The sequence below is a fragment of the Scylla paramamosain genome, chromosome 20 (genome assembly GCF_035594125.1).
Source record: "Scylla paramamosain isolate STU-SP2022 chromosome 20, ASM3559412v1, whole genome shotgun sequence".
Classification (NCBI taxonomy): Eukaryota; Metazoa; Arthropoda; class Malacostraca; order Decapoda; family Portunidae; genus Scylla; species Scylla paramamosain.
Genome location: NC_087170.1, coordinates 22,613,995 through 22,640,184, shown reverse-complemented (window position 1 = coordinate 22,640,184; position 26,190 = coordinate 22,613,995). Strand labels below are relative to the sequence as shown.

Sequence of the window (26,190 nt, the reverse complement as noted above, 5' to 3'; positions counted from 1 at the left end):
GGCGATAAAAATGAAAGAGAAGCACTCAGTACTATTGAGTGAGGAGCATCTTCACTGGAGGCTTCGTTTGCTGAACACCGAGCGACGAGGAATGACGAGGAAACGAAGGGAAACTCAAGGGAAAGAAAAAACACAACGAGGAACATTACTTACAGACCGAGGAATGGAAGGGACGGCTAATCCTGCGCTAAGTTCCCGCCAAAGGTTGTATTACCCTCTGCAGTGTTGAATTTGGCGCTGGAAAAATATGTAACAGTAAAGTCCAGGCGGTTCTTCGGGTCGGGGGGTCGAGTTTTAGGCTGAATTAGGAGGGTCAGGTGGAAAGTGGAGGTCACGGGGGTGGAGGGTTGAGCAGGAGGAGTGGAGCGTCAGAGAAGAGTGGAATGGTGGAAGCTTGCACGCCATGAGGGAGGAGTGAGGTCATGATGCATTCAGGAGGAAGGGAATGGCAGAGAGATTCACTTGTAGGTGGATAGTGAGTTGTCAGGTTAATCAACGAAGGTATACAGGTGAAGTGATGCTTGAGGAGTGGGAAGAAAGTGAGGCATTGAAAAAATATACAGATCAAGGAGTTAGAAAGATGGAGAAAGGTCCTCAGTGGGGTTTATGGGAGAGAAACGTGCATAGGTGAGGAAAAAGTAAAGAAGATACAAACTATAGGTGAATATGAGGTGTGGGAAGCATAGAGAAACACCAGGTAAGAAGTGGTAGTTGTGAGAAGGTGCAAGGGACAACAAACATACTAGGTTAGGAAGAGGTAAGAAAAGGATGGTTATAAGTGAATATGAGGCGTGATACGGATATAGAAACACCAGAGAGGGGCAGGAATGTTGTGTTGAGGAGAGGAGGAGCGCCTAGTGAAGTTGTAGATGAATATTAGAAAAAAAAAATGAAAATGGGAATTATTGCGGCTACAGAAACACAAGGCAAGGGAAGGCTGGTGATGGGAACTTGCGAGATTCCCGCTGATTAAGGCGAGATATTACAACTGGAAAAAAAAAGAAAGACGAGTATTAGACTTTATGACGGTACACAAATATTGAATGGAGAAAGAAAACTAAAAATATGGAAGTAGTGGAGCAAATAGGTGAGTGTGGGATCGAGAAATACAAGGGAAGGAGAAAAGTGGACTCAGGCATCGGCTAGCTGAGTGAGGGGGGAATGAGGGCGGCGCGGCAGGTGTGGCATGCTTGATGGCGTTACCTGCACGGGCTGCCTGCCTTGCTCTCATGCGCCACAAACGAGCTCCATCAGCGTTTATGGGGCGCCCCGTTTTGCGCCCCGAGACAGACCAAGCAGCGCCCAGAGAAAGATGAAAAGATTACAACCGATACTGCGTGATTAAACCTAAAACCAGTCAGTCAGCCAGTCACCCAGTCAGCCAGCCAGTCACCCAGTCAGCCAGCCAGTCACCCAGTCAGCCAGCCAGTCAGTCAGCCAGCCAGTCTCAGTTTGCCTCAGCCAGCCTCAGTCAGTTTCATTCAGCTGAGCCAGTCTCCTCCTCGCCCCGCTATTGGTCCATCCTTCATCAACTTTATAAAAAAAAAAAATGACTGCCAACTCCGCCCCATGACCAAGTTATTTATTTTATTTTGTTTTACTTTTTTTGTATACACGAGTAATTTATTGTTAGTGATGTTATTAATTAATTTATTTGTTTTTCTTCTAACTATTATTACTGCACCTCCGGGAACTGTAGTTTGTAACGTGACAAGAATGAAACCGTAGACACTTTTCACCACTGTTCGTTGTATCTTCTCGTGTCACTTGCTCTGTTTTTCGTAATTAATATCTTGCATACACAGAGGACGAGCTTCACATTAAGAACTAGTATGAGTATTATTTTTATTCTTTGTAGTAATTTGTATTCTCTATCTCCCGTGTGGTCTAGTGGCTAGGATACGCGGCTCTCACCCGCGAGGCCCGGGTTCGATTCCCGGCACGGGAAAATGATTTTCCTGTTATGGTAAGAGGAACCTCATAATCCTGCTCTCTGTGGCCGGACTGGAGGAATACTGCCGCCTTACTCCCTGCGCGTCGTAAAAGGCGACAGAAAGAGGCAGAGAGAGGATCTGGGAATTCCCTCTATATTTTTATTTCCAACACGAGACAGGACTTGGGGTACATCGCCTAAGGTGGATCTGAGTTTGGCATAAGAAACATGCTGGTGATGATAATGGCGATGATAGTGACGAGGACAAGAACATCATCATCAGCAACTGCAACAACAACAATAATGATAACTTTCGCCCCGTCATTTCACCTCCCCATCACTCCCCTCCTGCAAGAAAGGGCAGCAGCATCTGGACTTGGTAATCAAGTAATCATCCTTTTGCTGTTTAAGCATTAATCATCACCATTTTCACCAAGCACTGCACTAACTATCCCTCTATTTAGTCAACATGTACTGGTAAATGCACACTCATACGCTGCACTCTCTCTTCTACCATACATTTTTCTCGAGTATTTTTCAGTTTCGTGGCCTCGAGGTTAGTATTCATAAAAGTGCCGAAAGATTGCTTAAATGTGTAATTAGAGCAATTAGGCAGTGCGATTTCAAGGTGATAACTTGTTCAGTTAAGAAATATAATCCGAGAAAGTGAATGTGTGTGTGTGTGTGTGTGTGTGTGTGTGTGTGTGTGTATACAAGAGCCAGAAATCGTTCATGTGCGTGTGAGAAAAAAGTTGACTGCAATTGAGTGCCAAGAATAGCACACACACACACACTCTCTCTCTCTCTCTCTCTCTCTCTCTCTCTCTCTCTCTCTCTCTCTCTCTCTCTCTCTCTCTCTCTCTCTCTCTCTCTCTCTCTCTCTCGCCACGCCACATACAGGTAGTTAGAGCTAATTAACTACAGATACAGGTAAGGTCAACACCCCCGCAAGTGTGCTCGGAGCTCAGGTGTGTCGGTGCTGCCTTACAAATGACCTGTTGGGCGACTCTCCCTCTCGGTGATTAAGGGCGATGGTGGAACATAAATTTGAAGGGCCATTTTGCATGATTCGCTCGCCGCCCCTGGAGATGATGCGAGCGGGCGAGCGGGCGGCAGGCGAGCGAAGGAGCAGCTGTTTTTGGCGATATTCAGTGGCTAGTGCATCTGTGTGTGTGTGTGTGTGTGTGTGTGTGTGTGTGTCGGGGGGTGGGGGGCAGTGGAAGGGTATAGTTGATGATGTGATAATTGGTCATGTGTTGTGTTGTGGTGAATTGGTGGTAGTGGTGGTAGTGATGGTGGTGGTGGTGGTGGTGGTTGTGTACTGTGATGGGGTTAGTTTTGGTTGTCTGTGTTTGGTTGCGTTTGTTGTTGTTGTTGTTGTTGTTGTTGGCGGTGGTGGTGGTATAGTGTGTAGGTATGTGTGTTTTTTTTTACTATTTTTTTTACGTTTATTGTTATTCTCTTCCTTCTTTCATTATACCTTCCTTTATTCCACATATGCACTAACTCTTCCTTCTTCTACGTCTTTTATCCCTAGTTTCCCTGTAGCAGCATCCTTCACCCTTTACAACACCTTCTCCATTTACCATCAGAAGGTTCGAGAAGATTGTACTTTATCACTTTACTCATTTCTTCACTCTTTCATCCATCCATACCATATTTTCTCCTTTTTTTCACTCCCTTGTTTAATGATGGTGTGTGTCCGCCATTAGGCATGTGGCTGCCGGCAAGATGAAGGTGGTGTAGGGAGGTGGGAAGGAAGGTTTTGATATGTTTATAGCAGTACTATATTTTCATGACCCAATCAAACTCCCTTCCTTGCCTTCCTCGGTGCTCCACTTGACTCGAATTGAGTTGAGGGTGAGTGGGTTCCGTGTAAGTGATTTCGAAACCACTCAAGGACTTGTGAAAAATGATCAGCAGGCATTGGTGAGACTTGGGTTATGGAGCGTTAAGTCCTCCACGCCTCCACGCCTCCCCGCTGGCCCCCGCCACTACAGTTACTACACCCTTGCCTTCCTTCTGCGTGTTCTAGGTTCTTCTTTTATATTGACCACAGTTCCTTAACCCTTTCACTGATGGACGAATTTTTTTTCTTCTATTTTATTATATTTTTGTAGGACTTTTTAGATACTTACGTGCTTTATCCACCTAAGAATTTTTGAAACACTTACTTCAGTGTTTGCCTTCCTTCTTCTTATTCTTAATTCCTTTTTATATTGACCACATCTCTTTAACCCTTTCACTGGTGGACGAATATTTTCTTATGTCCACCTGAGACTCTTTTAAACTCTTACTTACGTGCCAGTTTCTAAAAAAATAAAATAGAAAAGAATATTAATCTAATGTCTCTTTTTTTTTCTGTAGCCATGCAAACTTTTTTTTTTTTTTTTTTTTTTTTTTTAGTGTTCGTAATGTTTAAAAAGGAAGGCCATAGTGAAAGGGTTAAGATTCCGCACCTCCATTTTCTTTATATTCATCGAGTGAAAATCACTTTACCTCTTAATTTTTCTGCTTTTATTTATTGCCGTTGCTTTCTACTTAACACATTATTTTTCTTTTACTGGTTATTATTATTATTATTTTTTTTTTTTATTTATTACCGTTACCTAATTATTACACTTTAGTTGCTCTCTTTCTTTTCTACTGAAGATGAAGTATGTAATTAGTTTTGCTTCATAATCTTTTGTTGATTATTTATTTATCTATTTATTTATTCATTTATCTATTTATTCACATTTTTACTTAACACTTTTTTTTTACGTGGCAGGGAGACCATGATGCCTAGGACAAAAAAAAAAAAAAAATAAATAGAAAATAAAGAAATAAAAAGCATTCCCATGACAAAATGTGGTACGTCTAATTTAGTTTGTGAGGTGTCTTAATATTTTTCTGTCTGTTTATTTCGATTTACTTCCAACTTAATGTTCATGCGCTGCCTTTCTTTATTTATGTGCTACCTTCTTATGAACTATTTTTTAGGGCCATAACTCTCGTAATAAGTAGTTACATTTCCTTATTTTCTTCCCGGTTCACCACAGCTATATAAGTTCTCGGTTCTCTCATTTTTAAAGCTCCATGAATTATTATTATGCCCTAAATTGATACACATTACATTGCCACATTTTCTCCGTTTGCTCATAAATTTACGACGATTTTGTTGAGTCACTGTGCAAAGTTCACACAAACCCGTTGCCTCTGCTTACACTTATTATCCTCATTAGTAAACATTGTAAATTAATAAAAAATAGTCTTCCTGTAGATGCCACACGTATGATTTTGTTGCGTCGCTTGTGAATGTGTGCGTGTGTGTTTTTTCGCTCACGGGAACGTTTATTTTCACCAGCGTGTATGTGTGTCCCTATTTACCTGACGACACGGGCGGTAGTACACGGGCGGGGGAAGCGAGTGTCGTGTTTACATGTTAAGCTCCACGAATTTCTGGGTCTGTATCTCGTATTTTGCGTTTTATTGGCAATTAGTGGGTTATACTGTTTCTAATTAGTGGTGAGAGAGAGGAGGAGAGGGAGGGAGAAATGGACGTATTATGAGGTCACCTGTGTGAGATTGGTTTACCTGTGGACTAATTAGGAGACTTAATATCGGTCTTCCTACCACTCTCACACACTCTCACACACACACACACACACAGCTGAAGAAACACCTAACAATTACGGTGAAATGGAATTAATCGTCATTATATAAAAGATTGAGGATTGATTTGCCATGTACCGTTCGTACGTTTTGTATTTGAAGGTTGAAGGGGAGAGTGACATTAGAAACTTGGGCAGTGTTGTTTTTCAAGATATGGGTCAAGATATAGTTTATTTATGTGTATTTATATTCTCCGTAAGTGTGGATAAGAGACATTAGCTGATACTTAAATACTTCTTAATTTTATCTCGTTTTCCAAGATATGTATTTTTTTTTATCTGTTTTGTACATTAAAATTTCTGTAAAAGGGAGAAGAATTGTAAGGGAAATCAGGGGTTTATCTTATGGTCGACTGCATAAAGTTTAGGAAAAGTAGAAAGTAAAGCATGAGAGAGAGAGAGAGAGAGAGAGAGAGAGAGAGAGAGAGAGAGAGAGAGAGAGAGAGAGAGAGAGAGAGAGAGAGAGAGAGAGAGAGAGAGAGAGAGAGAGAGAGAGAGAGAGAGAGAGAGAGAGAGAGAGAGAGAGAGAGAGCAAAAAAAAAAAAAGATGAAAAATGAGAAAACCTTATCGTGTAATCATGATTTGCTCCTTATTTGTGTATCTTAAAGACGTGTTTGTCTTGTGTTTTCTCCTCCAACTTCAAGCAAAAAAAAAAAAAGTAAAGGAAAAGGAAATGCATGGAAGTACTGGAAAATAAACTCTCAACCAAGTACCACACACACACACACACACACACACACACACACGTCTTGAAGTGGGCCAGTGCCTGATTAAGAATATTAAGGAGGAGGAGTAGGAGGAGGAGGAGGAGGAGGAGGAAGATGATAAGATATAGAAATAAAAAAAAAAAGAGTTAATAGAAGGAGAAAGAAAAGGAGGAATGAAATGAAAGCAAAAATGTTCTAGATGGAAAAGTTGAATAATGAAAAATATGAGTTTTAATTGAAGTTATAGGTGTATTAAAAATAAAACTGGCACCAAATTCATATGAAAACCACACAAACACAAACACGTGGAAGAAAAATTAAAATTGCGATTAGAAAGTAGTGACGAAAGAGAAAGAGAAAAAAGTTGATGAATTAAGAGGAGAGAGAGAGAGAGAGAGAGAGAGAGAGAGAGAGAGAGAGAGAGAGAGAGAGAGAGAGAGAGAGAAGGAAAATAACTCATAATTCAGAGGAAAAAAAAAAGTGTAAATTCAAACGTAATGAAACTAAGAAAATAAAATAAAAATAGAAAACGAAGCTAGCAAGTTTAAAAAATAAATAAATGAAGTGAACTATAAACAGATATATAAACTAGCAAAATGTGAGGGAAAAGAAAATAACAACAACAACAATTAGTGACCAGGGAGACAAGGAGGCCAAACAAAAAACTAAATGGTCCGCCAAAAAATAATAAATAAAAAAAATAATAATAAATAAAAAAATAGATAAAAATAAATAAATAAATAAAATAATAATAACAAGTCCTTACACCAAAACGACACAAAAAATAATAATAAATCCGTAAAAAAAAAGAAAATTAGGTCTATAAAACAAAATAAAAAACAAAACTCTTAAAAAAACAAAAAAACAAAGGTAGAAATATGAAACAGAACCAAAACAAACCAAGACATCATAGAAGGACATGCTCACTAAATGGGTCAGACAGACAGACAGACAGACAGACAGACAGACAGACGGACGGACGGACGGACGGAGGAACAGAGCAACAGACAGACCTACTCGTCAGATAAATACGAATATTACTCATCACCTGGTGGGCGTCTTGTTTACTATGCACAGGTACACGACAGGTTAATGAGCCTATGTGACCGCCTAGCAGAGAGAGAGAGAGAGAGAGAGAGAGAGAGAGAGAGAGAGAGAGAGAGAGAGAGAGAGAGAGAGGGGGGGTATCTTTGCAATGATCCACTCAATTTTCATCTTTATTTTTATTATCTTACCGCTGTCTGCCCGTCTGTAGCCTTTCTCCGTCCGTCTGTCCGTCTGTCTGCCTGTATGGTTCTCTCTCTCTCTCTCTCTCTCTCTCTCTCTCTCTCTCTCTCTCTCTCTCTCTCTCTCTCTCTCTCTCTCTCTCTCTATTATTATTATTATTATTATTATTATTAGTATAGTAGTAGTAGTAGTAGTAGTAGTAATAGCAGCAGCAGTTGTGATAATGAGGGTTGTGGTAGTGCTCGTGGCAGTGATAGCAGTAGTTGTTGGTGTTGGTGGCGCTGTTATAGTGGTGAGTGCAGCATCAAGGCAAGGGTTATTGTGGCTTCCAATTTTCTCGCTTCCTTGTCTTTTATTCCCACTTTGTTGTTGTTGTTGTTGTTGTTGTTATTATTGTTATTATTATTATTATTATTATTATTATTATTATTATTATTATTATTATTATTATTATTATTACCGTTATCATTTTCATTTAATCGCATGACATACCGCACCGTAAATAATTAATAAGCAGCATTTGATTCTCTCCTCTAATATATCGTCATAATTGTCAAGCGGCTGAATTATGATATTGGTATGCAAATAGTTTCAATTCTTTAGATAATCCCGCGCCCCATTGATGTCAAACAAGTCATTCATATGCTCAGGCTGGTTCCGTTTGGCCAATCAAGTGGAAGCAAGCGTTGCCTACCCAGTATATACATTGTGGCTGCTGGGAAAAGAACATGACTGAATCACTGGAGAGGAGCGTAGCAGTGACATTCTCCAGCGGGCGACCTCGTTTGATATTAATAAGATACACGCATTCTGAGAGGTGAATGAATACGCTGATAGATAGATGAATAGATAGATGAATATTGTTAGAGAAGTCATGATTAGCCGTGTATGATGGGGATTATTTCGTAATTGTGTCTATATTTTAAGTTCAGAGAGCAGTGAACAGCAACAGAGAGAGAGAGAAAGAGAGAGAGAGAGAGAGACCTTCACAAACACACACACACGATATACCAGGCCCTGTTTGATACACCGAGAGGCAATCAAGCACACCAACACGATTTTCCCATCCGTCAACTTGCTCTGGGTCGGGCGAGGGACACCGAGGCCGAGGAGACATCGGCCGGCTTATTAGGAAGAGACTCTGTCGTGGTGGCGGCGGCGCTGACTGCTGGCGTCCGGGAGTGTGGGTGACGGTGGTGAAAATTGTTCGGCTGGTTGATCCTCGTCTGGTTCTTGGGATTCCTTTTGGTGGGGTCTGGGGGAGTAAGTGGTGGTAGTGGTGGTGGTGGTGGTGGTGTTCGCTGGGGTGTGTTTGGTGTTTGCTAGTGATGGGAGGGGTCTGGGTGGTGTAGGGTTGTGTGTGTTGGGTTGGGGAATATCTAGTTGTTGTGTTGTGGGTGGGCTTTTGTGTGTGTGTTGTTGGTGTTGGTGGTGATGGTGATGGTGGTAGTGGTCGTGGTAGTAATAGTATAGTAATGGTGATGTTAGTGGTGTTGGTTTTGTTGTTTATAATTTATTTATTTTATCTATCTATCTATCTATTTACTTATTCAATGTTTTTTTTTACGCATTTATTAACTTTCCTTATAGTAGTGATGGTGGTAGCAGAGTGCGCAGATTTTCTTAACAGCAGATCATACACTTAAGTTCAGTGTTGATATTGCTACTGACAATTACTCTGGGTTTCTATTACTTTTTTATTATTCGTATATAAGCGACAGCTGTAATAACCCTCTGTATAAGATAAGATTCCTCACATGCATTCAATACCTCCGCCTTGCATGCTGGGATAAGGTATTTGAACCCACCTTCGCCTGGAGATCAGAGAGAGGGTTTCTGGCAGCAGTGAAAAAAGACATAAGAGAGACATTTTAGGGAAGTGATCTGCTGTGGCGACTTAAAGGAGCAGACGAAGGAAATCTACATTAAGCTCAAAATTTAACCTGCATTCACCTTGTCTTATCTCATCCACATAACCCCCGCAGGAAAAATATGTGGAAGGAATAGCGTGTAATGTTAGTTTGTAAAGAGAGTGACTTATGATACAAGTACAGAAGGTATGTACATAAGCTAACTTTCTCGCATCCTTTCACTCCCCATTCCAAAGTTAATCTCCCCAACACTTTGTCTCCCCATTTATTTAACCTTACCATATTCCTAACCTCCCTCCTTTCCTCCACGTCCTTTTCTCCTCTTCCACGTCACTCCACAAACTCCTTCCCATCTCCTCACCCTTCATTTTTCTCTCCTTACTTCACTCCACCACTACCATCACCACCTCCCCATCCTCCTCCTCCACCTCCTCCTCAGTCCTTGTCTCCCTTCCTCAGCACGACTCCCCACTGCGCCTCCCTCCCTCTACACGACCTGCCCGGACCTCCCACTACCCCCAACGACTTCCTATAAACCCCCTACCAGTCCCTACGACCCTTATTCGCCCCCCTGCCGAGAGAGGGGGCGGCGGAGGCGGCGGGGGAAGGGGTGGTGACAGGCGGCACAAGGGAAGGAGGACAAGATAGTATGATGGTATCTTGCCGCGCCACGTGCCTCAAGGGGCGTCTGAGAGAGAGAGAGAGAGAGAGAGAGAGAGAGAGAGAGAGAGAGAGAGAGAGAGAGAGAGAGAGAGAGCATCAATAAAACATCACTTCTACAACATTGGGAACTGTGGACATAAATGATCGGAAATAGAAGAAGAAAAAATAAGAACTAAGAAGTAAAACAATGAAAAAGAAAAAGGAAGGAAGGAATGAGTGGAGGGAGAAGAGAGAAAGAGAGAGAGAGAGAGAGAAAGGGAGAGGTAGGACGGAGGAGTGGAAGGCATGGAGGGGAGGTAGATAGAACAGGTAAGCAAATATTCAAGAGAAGGTGAAATAATGGTTGATAGAGTGACCGCTGTTATCTGTCACTGTATCCACCTCTCACCTGTCCATCCATCCAACCCCCTCCTGACCTTTCCCTTCCTCCTTTCCCTTCTCTTTTCCCCGTCTCTCTCTCTCTCTCTCTCTCTCTCTCTCTCTCTCTCTCTCTCTCTCTCTCTCTCTCTCTCTCTCTCTCTCTCTCTCTCTCATTTTTCACTACTTTTGTATATACGTGTTTTATTTTTCATCATTTTTTTTTGTCTTGTTTTTCTTGTTTGTTTGTTGGTTGGTTGATTGTCGGTGGTGGTGGTGGTGGTGGTGGTGGTGGTGGTGGTTGTGATAGTGATTGTGAAATATTGTACGGTTTCACTTGAGTCACTGTAATTATAGTTTTTTTTTTCTTTATTTTCCTCTTTATTCGGTTTTCCCCTATGCTCTCTTTTTATTGATTTATTTCCCTGCATTATTCTCCTCGTTTCTTCCTCTCTCTCTCTCTCTCATTACCTCCCTGATTATATTCCCCAATTATTATCTGGGTCATTATTACCCCATCTCCCTTACCTCCACCTTTATCCCGTGTCCTCCCTGTGCACCATTTTCTCCTAACCCTTTCCCCCTCACCTCACCTGTATGTATAATTATTCACCTGTTATTCACCTGTGTATGCATAACTTAATGATCATACGAGGAAAAAAGAACTTCTAATTATGCAGTTTCCACCCCTCCTTGACTTTCTTTCCCCCGCCTCCTCGTTGTCTTCGTCTTGCTCGTCCCAGTCCTCTTCCTCGTCGTCGTTCCTCGTGGTCCCATCATTACTGCTAATTACCCCTCTGTTTCGTGCGCTAATTGGTCATTACCGGTACTTGTGTGGTGATCCTGTTTACTTGGGTGAGTTAAGACACCAGCGGGCCAGGCATACACCACCGCTCGCTCGCTTGCTTGCTATCTCTCTCTCTCTCTCTCTCTCTCTCTCTCTCTCTCTCTCTCTCTCTCTCTCTCTCTCTCTCTCTCTCTGGACTTGTTTTTTTACTTCAATTTTACTTTCTCGGTGATGAAAAGTCAGTTTGTGCTTTCCGTATTCATTTTTCTTCCTTTTTTTTGTCTCCGTTTTAATTTTTCTTTTATAAATATTGGAATTCTGATCTTACCGGGCATTTTTCGCACAGACGAGCAGATGTAAAGACAGATTTTCGAATATCAAAGAGAGAGAGAGAGAGAGAGAGAGAGAGAGAGAGAGAGAGAGAGAGAGAGAGAGAGAGAGAGAGAGAGAGAGAGAGAGAGAGAGCGCACCATTTCCCACATAAACATCCTAGACATCAAAACTCCAACACTTGACTTACTTATAGCACTCCTTCTCTTCCCCCTCCTGCTCCTGCTCCTCCTTCTGTTCCTCCTCCTCCTCCTCAAACGGTGGGAGACTCAACAGTAGGTGGCGGGACAACCACAAACGACCCGCTACACGACCCGATGTTATCAGTGGGCGGCGGCATTACCTGGACACGAGACAGGTCCTGTGGTACCTGGCGGCGCGCCGACACCTGCGATACCATCTTGTCAATTCGTCACTCCGGCCTGGGCACGCGGGGGCACGAGTCAGGGGAGGAGGGGAGTGGTTAGGATGGAGAGGGAGAGTGAATGAAAGAAAGGTTACAAGGGATTAGGTTAAGGAGAATGGGAGGAATGCAGGAAGGTGTGGTTAGATAAAATTGTGTGAAAGGAGGAGTTAGGGAAGAAACGAAGAGGGATGAAAATGAAAAGGAAGATTAGAAAGAATTAAAATGAGGAGATTTGGAGGGGAATGGGGAAAGGTGTACTAAGATACGAGTAAATTTGAATGAAGAAATAAGGGAAGGGACATTTTTTCTTATTTTTTTTGGAAGGAAGAGAGACAGAGGTAAGGTAAGAATTTAATAGCTGATAGTGAGTATGGTAAAGGAAAAGTGTAGAACGAGTAGGAAGAAAGAAAATTGTGGAGAGACGTGGAAGGCGAGTGGAAGGAAGGAAGATGATGAGGAGAGAGAGAGAGAAAAAAAAAAAGAAAAGATACAGTAAAATGCAGTGATGGAATGATTATCACACCAACTTAGAAACGAAAGGTGGAATAAGGAAAAGAAGATTTTGAGTTTGGATGAAGGAGACAGAGAAATGGAAATAAAAACAAAACGGAATTGTATAATGACAAGAACAATGAAAAGAAGGGTAGAGTTGTGAGGGAGAAGTGATGGAAGAAGGAGAATTACAATGACAATAAGAAATAAATAGAAAAGGAAGAAGTGAAGACTGATAAATTTAGAATATGAAAAACTTGCATAAAGAAAGAAGAAATTATGAGCAAATAGAACAAAAATAACAGAGAGAGAGAGAGAGAGAGAGAGAGAGAGAGAGAGAGAGAGAGAGAGAGAGAGAGAGAGAGAGAGAGAGAGAGGGAAAGTTTACGTTGAAAATATATAGAAAGCTATAACAGAACGTAGGAAAAAGTCGAGAAGGAAAAAAAAAGGAAATCTGAAATAGAGGGAAAGAGAAACAGAAATATAAAAAACAAATACAAGAAAAGACACGGTCACGAAGAAAGAAAATCAAGACAGAAGAAAAGAGAAATGGAGAGGAAATGAAAGAAAGAAAGAGAGAGAGAAAGAAAGCACTGGTAGGTAGAGAAAAAAGAGAGGAAATCCCAAACGAAAAAAAAATGGGAGCAGAGAGAGAGAGAGAGAGAGAGAGAGAGAGAGAGAGAGAGAGAGAGAGAGAGAGAGAGAGAGAGAGCAGATGTGGAGGTGAAAGAAAAGAAAAAAAAGCGAAGAAAGGGAGAAAAGAGTAAAGAAAAAAAAAGAGGAGGAAGAAGGTTGCTAAAATTAGGTTTAGATAAACTGAGACCTGGATTAGGAAAGGGAGGGAGGATCGTGCTTAGAGAAAGTGTGAGGGGGAGAGAAAACTGATATATGTGACGTCTTCTAATTCTGTATTGGGTTTTAGGGGCAATGCGTGGCGGCGGTGGTGGTGGTGGTGGTGGTGGTGGTGGTAGAGGTTTGGGTGGAATAAGGTGGGTCAGTGGAATGTGGAATGTGTAATTAGTGCAGGTGGAAAGTACTTGAACAGCTGGTATAGGTGGAGTGGTGACAAGTGGATGTGTGTGGCATGAGGGTCAGTCGTGTGTGTGTGTGTGTGTGTGTGTGTGTGTGTGTGTGTGTGTGTGGGGTCGCCTAGCGGTATGAAGCGGACAGGTGATGACCGCGACAACCCCCTCCTCCCCCTCCTCGCCTCCAAGCCTGACCAGCCTGCCACCCTCGCACACCTCTCTCCCTCCCTCCCTCACCACCACCACCACCAACACCACCAGTATACCCAGCACCAGCATCTTTTCCTCCTTCACAAGCATCACCATCACCACAACCAGCCATACGAGGAAAGTCAAGCCTATAAAACACACACACACACACACACACACACACACACACACACACACACACACACACACACACACACACACACACACACACACACATACGAGTACACACACTATGATGTGGATGTTACACCTAAGCATCCCTCTCTCAGTCTCTCTTTCCTTCTCTCCCTTCCTCCCTCTCTCCCTCTCTCCCCAAACTCAGGCGACCCTCTCTTACCTGCTCTCGCGGACACCATCAACAGACCGACAAGAATGATAAAATCTAGGCTATCTATCGTTGAGGTCAGAGCAGAGGAAGACGTCAGTATCAGAGGGACTTAACGCACACGCTCCTTAAGACTCCCCGCGCCTTTGTAACACTGAGGACTTTGACCCTTGGGTATAGGAGGCCCCGCGCGGAAGATCTGTCGCCCGCCTCATCCTTTTCATCCGTCCTCACGTCCCAGGCTGATGAAAAGGTTTGTCACGCTGGCGACAAGCGGACAATGAAGGGTACTTGTGGCGCGACACCGATGGGATCAAGATAAGCTCAAGTTTAGCGACACACACACACACACACACACACACACACACACACACACACACACACACACACACACAAGCCGCTGTCCCTAACCACTTCACCTTCGTCCCTCTCTCCTTACATCCTTTCCTTACCCCCTCTCCTCCTCTTCCTCCTCCTCCTCCTCCGGGTCAGAATACCAGTGTCGCCTCTCCTCCAGGTGTCGCCCGCCGTGTTTATCTATGAGCGGCAGGTGATTCGTAAAAGGGACTCCATTCATTATGCCCCGCACCTCCACCTCTCCTCGCCGCTCTCACCTCACTCCTTTCCCGCGACTTTAACTGCTCCGGAGCGTCATCAGTTTCTTCAAGGATTGGATTACGAGGTGCAGAGAAGAATGGGACAGCTGATTATTAAGTATTTGAGTCGTTTTGTCCCTTATTTTTTTATATTTTTATTTATTTATTTATTTATTTTTTTTATTCGTCGGAGATTTTCTTTCGGGGTTCTTGAAGAGTCGAGTAGTTTAAGGTGCCACTTTACGACCCCACGTTGAATTTACCTTAAGGATTATTGCTCTCTTATGAAGTTAAGGTGTCTCGAACTGTCTTTTTCTCCCTGCCTCCCTTCACGCGTTCCGCCTTCCTGCCTCACGATCCTTCCTCCGACCATACGGGTTAAGAAAGGAAGAGAATCAGAGAGAGATAGAGGGAGATACAGGAGAGGAAGAAAGAGAGAGGCGGGAAGGGATTAAAGAAAGGAAGAAAATCAAAGAGAGAGGGAAAAACAGGAGAGAAGGAAAGAAGAGAGAGAGAGAGGGGGTAAGGGAAAGGAGAGAGGGCAAGAGAGGGAGAGAAAGAGAGGACCATGCGATGCACCTCTCATTTGTTTTATTGTCACCCGCCGCCTTGACGCCGCTGGAAAGTATTTACGAGTGGTTAAGGAGATAGACCCCGATAAGGACGGCGGCGGTAAGGGCGGCGGCGGCGAGAGTAGGGCTATGGGTGGTCGCCCCTAAGGACTGGCAGGGATGTTATTAGACCTTACAGGATGGTCGGCACAGAGGAATTTATGAATGGCGGTGTAGCGGTGTAGTGGTGTAATGGTGTAGCTTCGTGGACTTTCTCGATTTTTGTGTTTCTTTAAATTTATCTACTGTTTTTTTTTTCCTTGTTTCTCTTTTTATTTTATTTTTTCCCTTTTTTTAATTGAGCTTTTCATGTGTATGGTTTTCATATGTGTGTTTGTTTGTCCGTCTGTTCTATCTCCGGCTATCCTGTCTGCCTATTTCTTTCTTTCTTTTTATTCTTTTATTCTGTTTCTTTTCATTTCTTGCTCTGTCTCTGTCTGTCTATTTGCCTGACTTTTTTTTCTTTGTTTATTGTGTTACCTCCTCTGTTAATAAAAAGGAATGTGATAATAACTATAATAATAATAACAGCACTAGCATAACCGGTGACAGAAAACAACAACAACAACAACAACAACAACAACAACAACAACAACAACAGGACTTACGCTATATCATATCCTCCACCATTTGCTCTCCCCATCAACACCACTGAGTATTTACATCTACACAAGGTTGTCTCTGTGTGCCTAGAATATCGAGGAGGCATACCACTCTCTCTCTCTCTCTCTCTCTCTCTCTCTCTCTCTCTCTCTCTCTCTCTCTCTGCGGTGCTTGGTTCACCGCAGGGTACCTAAGACTTAATGGCTGAATCAGTGGTAACGCTCAGGTGTGTAAGGCAGGGGAATGCCAATTAAGAAGGGGCAGGTGGACAGGTGAGCGAGACAGGTGGATGTGTCGACGAAGCACAGGTAGAAGAGGAGGTGTTGATGCAGAGCTACTGAGGAAAAGTGGCAATTGTAAGCTTAGAATAAAGAGAGAGATAGGGGACGATAGGTAGAGAGAGGAAGAGAGGAAATGAAGGTAAATAACAGCTAAGAAAAGTGAAAGGTTGTTGATTAGTGCAGGTAGATAAATAACGAATGTACATTTAGATTAGTTTATAAGATTTTTAAAATAGAACTGAAAGAGAAAGTGAATGTAAGACAGACCGAGAAAAAAATAAATAGAATGACAAAGAAAAAACAAAAGCATTGGGAGGGAGAGAGAGAGAGAGAGAGAGAGAGAGAGAGAGAGAGAGAGAGAGAGAGAGAGAGAGAGAGAGAGAGAGGGAAGGAATGGAAGGAGGGAGGGAGGGAGGGGAGGGAGGGAAGGTAGTGGTTTAGGCTCGTGCTCAAACCCCAAAACCAGGAGACACCCCGTAGTGATGGGCCTCTCTTGAATGTTACCACCTCCTCCTCCTCCTCCTCCTCCTCCTGTGGCCGCCTCATCTCATTTGTCCCCTTCTCTTTTTTTTTTTTTTCTTATTGTATTTTCAATTTGTTTTTACTTTTACTTGTCTCCTTTTTTTTTTTTACGTTTCGACTTATTCTATTTTTTGGGGGAAATGTTTTTATCACTTTTTTTCTTTTTATTTTGTGTTTTCTCTTTTTTTTTTATATCAACTACTTACGCTTCCATTTCTTCTTGCTTTCTTTTTCTCCTTTTTCTTTTTCTCTCCGTTTGTTTTTCTCCACCTGTTTCTTTCTTATTGTTACATGTGTTAGCAAGTTCCTCTTGCTGTTCCTGTCTCCATCTCTTTCCTCTTGTCTTCGTTAGTTCGTGTTCCTCTATCTGTCTTTCTGCCTGTTTCTTTATCGTTTGTGAGTCTTCCGTCCTTCTCTTCTTCCTTCTTTTCTTCCTTGCCTGTTTCCTTCCTTCCTTCCTTCCTTCCTTCCTTCCTTCCTTCCTTCCTTCCTTCCTTCCTTCCTTCCTTCCTTCCTTCCTTCCCTCTTCCATGCATACCTGTCAGTTTGTTTGCATATTTGCCCTCCCCCCTTCATCTCTCTCTCTCTCTCTCTCTCTCTCTCTCTCTCTCTCTCTCTCTCTCTCTCTCTCTCTCTCTCTCTCTCTCTCTCTCTCTCTCTCTCTCTCTCTCTCTCGAACATTTTAACCTCCAATCATCCCTTTAATAATCACTAACATTGCACGAATTTTTTTTTTTATATATAGAACAACCTAGTACTGAGAGAGAGAGAGAGAGAGAGAGAGAGAGAGAGAGAGAGAGAGAGAGAGAGAGAGAGAGAGAGAGAGAGAGAGAGAGAGAGTCTCCCTGACACGCCTGTTGGAGGAAATGGATGGTAAGAGTAGGCAACCTCTGATTATGTATTCAAATCAACCTCAGCCTGTGCCTCCCCTCCCCCCCCGGCAGCCTTGTACCCCTGGTAACGCAAGGCAGGCGATGTATTGCTCTCCACTAGTAGCTCGGGTCACCTCGCCCAAGTCCCCAGTAAGGCCTGCTCACTCCCCTCTCCCCTCTCTCCTCTCCCCTCTGCCGCACCTCCTCCCCATCTTTTCCTCCCGCGTCGCATCAGTAAACAAGAACTGGTCAAGGAAATGCATGCACTTTCTTCACGTGTTTTATGTGTTTTAATTGTTTTGCTTGCATCACCAGCCCCGCCCTGCCCCGCGCCCCGCCCCGCGTGACGTGTGGGCTGCGGGCGCCGCTGCTGCTGGCTGGGCGCGGGGTTTTCTTGCTTGCCGTGTTTACGAGTGAAGGATTTGCATTCTGAATATTTTGTGTTGCCGTGGAATGGTTTCCCTTTGCTTGTTTGTGCAGACGCTTCCCTAATTAGGTCTTTAATGAACAACATTTTTGTGTTATCAGCCAAAGAGAAGTCTGAATAATGCTTTTATCGCCACCGTATAGGAGAGTGGGAACTTTTGTTAACGTTATAGGAACATTTCAGAAATTCCTTATATATATATATATATATATATATATATATATATATATATATATATATATATATATATATATATATATATATATATATATATATATATATATATATATATATATATATATATATATATATATATATATATATATATATATAGGGAGGCATGTTGAGTTAGGTGCGTGTGGTGTAGTGGCGTGGTGAGCGTAGGCCGCAGGAACACAAAAGCAGCACCGCTTATCTCGGGTCTTGCTGCAGGTTAATTGGACACTTAATTCATGCAGGTATTAACTGGACCATCCCGCGACCCTCCCACCTGTCCCGCTGGCCGGCCCGGGGAGCAGGAGACGCGCGCTCCTTCCCCCTAAATACAGTTTTTATAAGGCATTACCATTACTTACCTGATCTTAGTCCGAGCACAGGTATGCAAATAGACCGCCACGCAGGTGAACGATGTAATTTGATCCAATATTTTAAATCTGTTTATATGAGCCGGAGTGAGGAGCGTCGATATTTCACTCCCGGAGTGAAGGATGCAGCCCCCTCCCCCTTCCCCTACTCCCCCGCCCTCACCGTCCCCGACAGGGAGGTGCGGATTTGGGCACCAAGACGAGGTTGAGGGGGGGAGGAGTGGAGAAGGGGGGGGTCTCGACTACAAAAATTCCCTGCGGTTGTTAGGGTGGGGGTGATGAACAGAGGGAGGGGCGCGGCGGGGGAGGGGTGTGCGAGATAAGAAGGGGTGGAGGATAGAGTGCCGGCGAGATGAGTCTGAGCGATGCTGGACGACGCTGGAGGCTCAGGTTTGCATGACGACCCCAAAAAAATCTCTTAATTTAGGATATGTTTCGTCTGGAGGAGGAGAAAGGAATGCCTGGATAGGGAGTGTGCAGAGAGGTGTGTGTTGCGTAAGTGTGTAGAGGCAACCAAACTCATGAAGCACAAACTCACCGAGGACTGTGATGAGTGACTGACTGTGTGAAGCGGTGAACAGGATGGACAGCAAAAGAAGATAAGGGGAACTATATAGATAACAATATAAGTAGAATATTGGAAAAATAAAACCATGATATATATATATATATATATATATATATATATATATATATATATATATATATATATATATATATATATATATATATATATATATATATATATATATATATATATAACACAATTAGCAGATAAAAGAAAAAAAAAAAACATGAGAACCATAATAAGAGCAGAAGTAAAATGCAAGGAAGAAAAGAAGGAAAAGAAAATCACGAAGAAACAAAAACTTATAGAAAAAAAATCACGGGGAAACAAATAATGAACACGAAGCTAAGAAGAAAATAACTAACAAAACTACAAAACAGCAAGAGACACCATTCCCGTCAGCAGCTCACCTCCAGACCGGAACCTCTGCTTATCTAATTACCGCCCCACAAACCCCCACGCGCCTCACATGCATCTTAACACCCAGGTCTTCACCACAACACGGGCGGTGGTCACAAGTCTTGGCGCGAGGGTAACTAAAGTCGCGTTTCGCATAGAAAAACAGTCTGTTTAGCCGCTGCTGTCGCCCTGCGGATGTGCGGATGGCTGTGTGGATGCGTGGATGCGTGTGAGCTTTGGTGTTCGTGCCCTGATGTATCGTTCCTCCCTCGGCGCCGCCACAGTCCAGCCAGACAGACACAGGAGGGTGAGGGAGGGAAGGGAAGGGACGGGAAGGTAAGGTGTCTGTCCTTGAGCTGGGTAAGGAAGGTGAGCAGTACTTGCATAGTATGGCCAGGTTGTAATGTTGATGTGTACTGTGGTGTGATTGACTCTCTCTCTCTCTCTCTCTCTCTCTCTCTCTCTCTCTCTCTCTCTCTCTCTCTCTCTCTCTCTCTCTCTCTCTTGACTTTATCTGTCTTGGCTCCCGCTCTATCTTGTCTATCTATCTGTCTTGACCATAAAAAATGCAGAAAAATATACCAGTGCACAAAAAAAAAAAGGAAATGAAATGAAAAGAAGGAAGAAAGTAAGAAAAAAACAAATGTATGAGAGCAGACAAGAGGAATAAAAGGAAAATCTAAATAAAAGAAAACAAAGAAGATAGATTAAATAATAGAAGAAATGTAGAAGAAAAACCGAGATAAAAAAAATTATGAGAGAGAGAGAGAGAGAGAGAGAGAGAGAGAGAGAGAGAGAGAGAGAGAGAGAGAGAGAGAGAGAGAGAGAGAGAGAGTATCGTCCCCCCCGCTAACACCAACACTACATTTATATACAAGAAAAGCACTCTCGACTGAATGCCAACCCCGAGCACCTCTACCGAACCGCCGATACGACCCCGGAGACTTGCAGCAACATACCTTCTGTCCGACGCTGCCCCGCCTTGCTGTTGTTGTTGTTCCTGTTTTACTACTAATACTACCAGCCGTACCACCACCACCATCACCATTACCCTCACTAGTTGCACTACTTGTTGCATGTGAATATCCGAACAAAATGTAGCAGTGATGGCCGAGTGGTTAAGGCGTCTGACTAGAAATCAGATGGGATCTTCCCGCGTAGGTTCGAATCCTACTCACTGCGAGGACTAAGTTTGTCAAGTATTTTTATGATAATTTTCAAAGCGTTAGTTTGTGCCATTAACTTCTGAAATCGTTTTGTCAGTGTATTTATGTGTATTTTCTTATTTCTTTCCTCGTGTTCCAGATACATTGCTTCTTTTTTAATATATTACTGACTTGGGCTCTACGTGGCGGTCCCCTGTCGTCCTGTTCGCTTATATCTGCAGTATATAGAGATATTTGAGGTGACTGGTGCCTTGCCATGCGCAGAGTAAAAATAAAATATGAGTTAAATTTAGTAGGGAAGCGGCGCACTGCTGGGGAGTGGGCGGGGCGGACGGAGAGGCGGTTGGGGGTCATTGGGGGCGTGGGGACGGGGGGTGCGTGACAGCTGTGTGTGGAAGTCAAAGTGTGTGGTGGAGATTTTCATAATTGTTCCCTCGTGACTCTTATGTAGGCATTGTGAAGGATGGTGATGCTTGCTCTTAAACATCCCGTCTTTAGCTCCTTCGTGTGTGTGTGTGTGTGTGTGTGTGTGTGTGTGTGGATGCATAATACTACTGCCCATTTTGACACATTTTTCTTTAATCACAAAACACTTAACACTACTGGCCAGACAATGGAAAATCTTCTTTTATTTATTCCTTTCTTACTCCTTTCATTGATACTTGTAAAGATTTAGTGCAATGCTTTAACAGTTATGAGTTATTTATTGCAGTGAAAGGTTTAATTCTAGTGAGGTAAATATTGTATACTAATTTCTGTTATCAGTGCCTTTTATTTATTTATTTATTTTTTTTTTTTTTGCATAGCGTTTGTGTTTACGAAAGAATACATGTGCTATTTACTTCTCCTCCCTGCGTTGTTCATCCCACCTGTTGCAAAACCCCCGCTTCTTGTGCTGCAAACTTAACGTGTTACAAAGATGTTCACCTGATTACAAAATGCTCGGTGGATGAAAATAAAATGTTACCTGCGCAAGACAAACACCTCACCTGCCCACCAAAACTCTCCCTTGTCTAACCAAATGCTCACATCTTTTTCCAGGAAGATTCTCACCTGTCCAGCAAAATATTCACCTGTCGCACAAAATATTCAACTACTTTATAACGTACTCAACTATTCCTGAATAAAGCTGAATGTGTATACCTTTAAACACACACACACACACACACACACACACACACACACACACACACACACACACACACACACACACACACACACACGGAAAAAAAAAAAGCTATTCATCACTGCCACAATTAACAACGTAACGGTTGCAACAAAACCAGATTGAAAAAAAAAATAATAATACAGTCTCACGCATTACCAGACAAGGAAAAAAAAAAGACATTTACAGCAATAGAGTCAGTCACAAAAAGGCAAACATAAATATTACTTAAAAAAGAAAGAGAGAGAGAGAGATAAGAAAGCATTCACATTTATGCAAATACTGTTCACCTGTTGTGTGCAAATCAAGCATACCCTTCATCACCTTCCCTTACCTCTCCCTTCACCCTTTACTGACGAGCCTGCCTCTTCTACCCCCTCTTCTCAACCCCTTCTCCTTCCCTCATTCCCTTCTTCACCTATTCCCCCCCATTCCCATGCCCCTATTCCCTCATTTCGCCTTCTAACCATCCTCTCTCCCTCCCAACACACCCCTTCCCCCTTCCCGCCGTTTCGTCATGCGCCAAGGTATGCAAATGCGTCATGCAGAGATCTGAGCTGTATTTGCATGTCCGATTACCGTCCCCAGGCCAGCGGAAGGCATTAGTGGGGAGAGTTATTGCCGCGCTTGCAGATATATTTCAATTCTTTTTCCCCTCAGGTGCATCTGGCCCGTGTCGCCCTGGAGGAGCTGGAGTGCAGAGAGAAGAGAGACGCGGAGGAGAAAAAAGGGAAAAGAAGGATCTGGAAAATGTGAGTGTTGGATTTCTTTTTGTGCTTTTTTCTTCTTTTCGTTTCGTTGTTATTTATTGTTGATTGTGTTTTCAGGTGTTTATGTTAATGTGTTTGGTGTGTTGCTTTACCGTTTGTTTGTTTTTTTCTTTAATTCATAGATGGTTGAATTTGTTTATTGCATATATATGTTTTTTTCGTGAATTTATCGTTTATTTTTCTTATTTCTTTCATGTCCTTTTCTGAGATATTTAGATGTGCATTTTATTTTCATTCCCATATATATATATATATATATATATATATATATATATATATATATATATATATATATATATATATATATATATATATATATATCGAACATGTTTTCCTTTCCAGTTTTATTGCAATTTTTGTGTCTTTTTATAGTGATAATTATCGTCCGTCTTTTCCTTGTGGTTTATTTACAGTTCACTTCGTACACTTTATTTACTCAGGTGGCCACTGCCTTACCTGCGCACTTGCATGTATAATGTGTGCATGTATATGCTTGCCTGCACACTATATTAACTCTGGCATTGCGCACTTTACAATGAATGGGGCTGGAAGGAAGAAAGTATTTTTATAATCCATTTAAGTGTTGCCGCATCGCCGTCACTGCTCCGCTGAGAATATTGAGGCAAATCATTGATCATTTCACTGCCACACTTATTATTTATTTATTTTTTTCCATAATCACTTGCAAATTTTTAGACACTTACGTTTGTGCTGCTGTCTCCGAAATAGTTATGTGTTCTTCGCTGTGTACTTCCTTTTCGCTCTCTTTCTGCGTGTCAATACAATTCTCCAGCGGTGCTCTGAGTGTTAACAAGGGGTGACAAGAGCAGTGGAAGGCTCAGGAAAGAAATCCCGCGGCTTCTCGCCCATCTTGATTTTGGAAAACAAGTGGAGTTTGACAGATAACATGTGCTGGCTTGTACCAACACACGCTCACGCACAAGCTCTCTCTCTCTCTCTCTCTCTCTCTCTCTCTCTCTCTCTCTCTCTCTCTCTCTCTCTCTCTCTTGCTCCATAACCACTGGCACGAATAAGATCAATTCAATCTGACTGAAATTCCTCACTAATTATATACTTTTTTTTCTTTTTTTTTTTTTCTTTTTTTTTTTTTTATTGCTTGCCTGAGAACTTCGTGCGGATGTACACCTCCCCACTCCTCCCCCTCCTCCTCCTCCACTCCATGTATACCAGCTGGAAGGACCAGGAGGAGGAGGAGGAGGAGGAGGATGAGGAGGAGGCTGTGTATACGTATATTATAAGGATCCCTGGAGGGCGTGATGGCATTATGATACGAGTGGATGACGTGCCCTGAGATGGATGACCCAGGCAGCCCTCGTGTCCAGCTCAAACACCCTACACGCAACCACCCGACTTCCATCCCCAGCTCCCCCCGTCCGTCCCCTCCCCTCCCTCCCTCCCTCTCTCTCTCTCCCTTCCTCGCTCCTTCCTTAGTGTTCCCGGATGGCCCCTCCTCCTCCTCATTTTGTGCTTCATTTTCCTCTCTCTCTCTCTCTCTCTCTCTCTCTCTCTCTCTCTCTCTCTCTCTCTCTCTCTCTCTCTCTCTCTCTCTCTCTCTCTCTCTCTCTCTCTCCCAGCGTCGTGGGGAACCGTGTACTATGTGAGGGAGAGGAGGGATAGGAGAGGAGGGGAGAAAAGGGGAGAAGGTGCTAGCTACTATCCCCATTAACCTCTGCTGTCCTCCTCAACTCCCCTCCCCCATCCCTAACACCCCTCTCCCATCTCCCTTCTCCCATCCCACCTCTCACTCATCACACCAGTCTTGTTCTCATTTTTAATACATTTTTCTACTATATTTTTTTTCCGTTATTTTCCCTTGTACCTCATTAAGAACACTCAACCTTCACGTTTTTTAGTTTAAACACTTTAATTTCCTCTTCCCATACCTGAGGACACTTTTCATTACACCTGGATTTCCACACCTTTGTATATTGTGTAGTGTTTTTTGATTATTGTTATTTTTTTTTTTTTTGTTCGTGAGGAGCGAGGGAGGACGAGAGAGCAGTCACCTGGAGATGATGAATGTGTGGTGTGCCTGCCTGGACCAGGTGAGACAGGTGATGGTGGTGGTGGTGGTAGTGGTGGTGGTAAAAGGAGAACAGTTAGACAAAGAAGTAACAGACGGAGAAGAAAATTAAGAGTGATAGGGGATGTATACAAAAGAAAGAAGATGATGAGTAATAATAATAAGAAAATAAGAAAAGAACAAAAAAAAAAACAAGAAAGAAAGAAGAGAAGAAGAAAACTGCTCATTAGAATAACAATAATAATCAGAGCAAGAAAACTGGAGAAGATAAAAGAGAGAGAGAGAGAGAGAGAGAGAGAGAGAGAGAGAGAGAGAGAGAGAGAGAGAGAGAGAGAGAGAGAGAGAGAGAGAGAGAGAGAGAGAGAGCACTTCAAGCACTAGTAGATGGTGATTTGAATGGAACATGAATCATATTGTTCTCTTCTCTCGTATCGACTTTGAGAACTTCAGGATCGAGATTAATTATTTTTGGAGCATCTCAAGTTGTTATTGAAGTTACCCTCTATGTGTGTGTGTGTGTGTGTGTGTGTGTGTGTGTGTGTGTGTGTGTGTGTGTGTGTGTGTGTGTAGACAAGAGTACCACTGCGTTTTTAATCTATGACCACCCCACTTGAGTACGTGCAAACACACACACACACACACACACACACACACACACACACACACACACACACACACACACACACACACACACACACACACACACACACACACACACACACACACACACACACAAAGATGCACCTCAGACCGCAAAGAAAAAAAGAAGAACCACCTCGAATCAAGCGTCTAAGCAATTAATTACAGATAAAAAAAGTCCAGAAAGCCATGCATATCAGATCGTCCTGAAGGGAAGGACGTGTAGAGAGGAGCGATGAGTTAAACATGACCATTGATATAGAATAAATACACCTGGATCATAGAGATTAATAACTCTACCTGTCAGATGTACAAGGAAGACGACTCGGGCTCCCCTCTTGTGTACCTGTTCGCAGTGCAGGGTTGTAATCTTACCTGTCCAATTAAGGAGCTCTTACCTGTCTAATTCTCGATACCATCCCCGCTTGGTTCTACAGGTAAATAGTAGTATAAGGAAATTGGTTGTTAAATAATAGCACGGCGGATTGAACACCTTGTAAGTGATGGCTTGCTGACTGGCTGGCTGGCTGGATGGCTGGATGGCTGGCTGGCTGGAGTCGGTCCTAGCTTTGGTTGGGCCAATGTTGTCAGCTCAATCTTATATTTGTTGATATGTAATTTGTATGTTGGCTGGAGAGCTATTGTGTGTGTGTTTGTCTGTCTGTTTGTGTGTGGGTAGAGAGGAGCAGGAAAGGGATGCATATACGTTCAGATAATTTAACATTCATGTCAGATGGGTCGATAGAAATGAGTACCTGCTTTCGCGGTCCCGTCACTCAGCCGCCATTAGCAGGTAAACACAAGGGGACGCACAGGTGGAGGTGAGGCGCCGCTGACACAAGATTTACTGAGGACAGATGCAGGTCAGCTCCCTCCCTCCCCCTCTCCCTCTCCCTCTTACTCGCTGCCTCTCCCTAAGTAGCTTGCCGGGGAAGGGGGGAGTGGGAGAGGGGAAA

The 26,190-nt window shown here is 42.9% G+C and overlaps 1 protein-coding gene and 2 non-coding genes across 5 annotated transcripts in view; all 3 read left to right on the top strand.

The window, feature by feature from the left end:
* LOC135110655 (zinc finger protein basonuclin-2-like) overlaps positions 1-26,190 on the top strand; it is a 399,181-nt gene that overhangs the window by 177,349 nt on the left and 195,642 nt on the right. For all 3 annotated transcript variants that reach the window (XM_064023218.1, XM_064023217.1, XM_064023216.1), the window contains one exon: positions 22,442-22,533. The gene's annotated coding sequence lies outside the window, so the exon portion shown is untranslated. Of the gene's footprint in view, positions 1-22,441; positions 22,534-26,190 lie in introns of those variants that run through there.
* Trnae-cuc (transfer RNA glutamic acid (anticodon CUC)) lies at positions 1,877-1,948 on the top strand. Its single transcript has one exon. It is a non-coding gene; the product is annotated as a tRNA-Glu (tRNA).
* Trnas-aga (transfer RNA serine (anticodon AGA)) lies at positions 20,551-20,632 on the top strand. The gene has a single exon. It is a non-coding gene; the product is annotated as a tRNA-Ser (tRNA).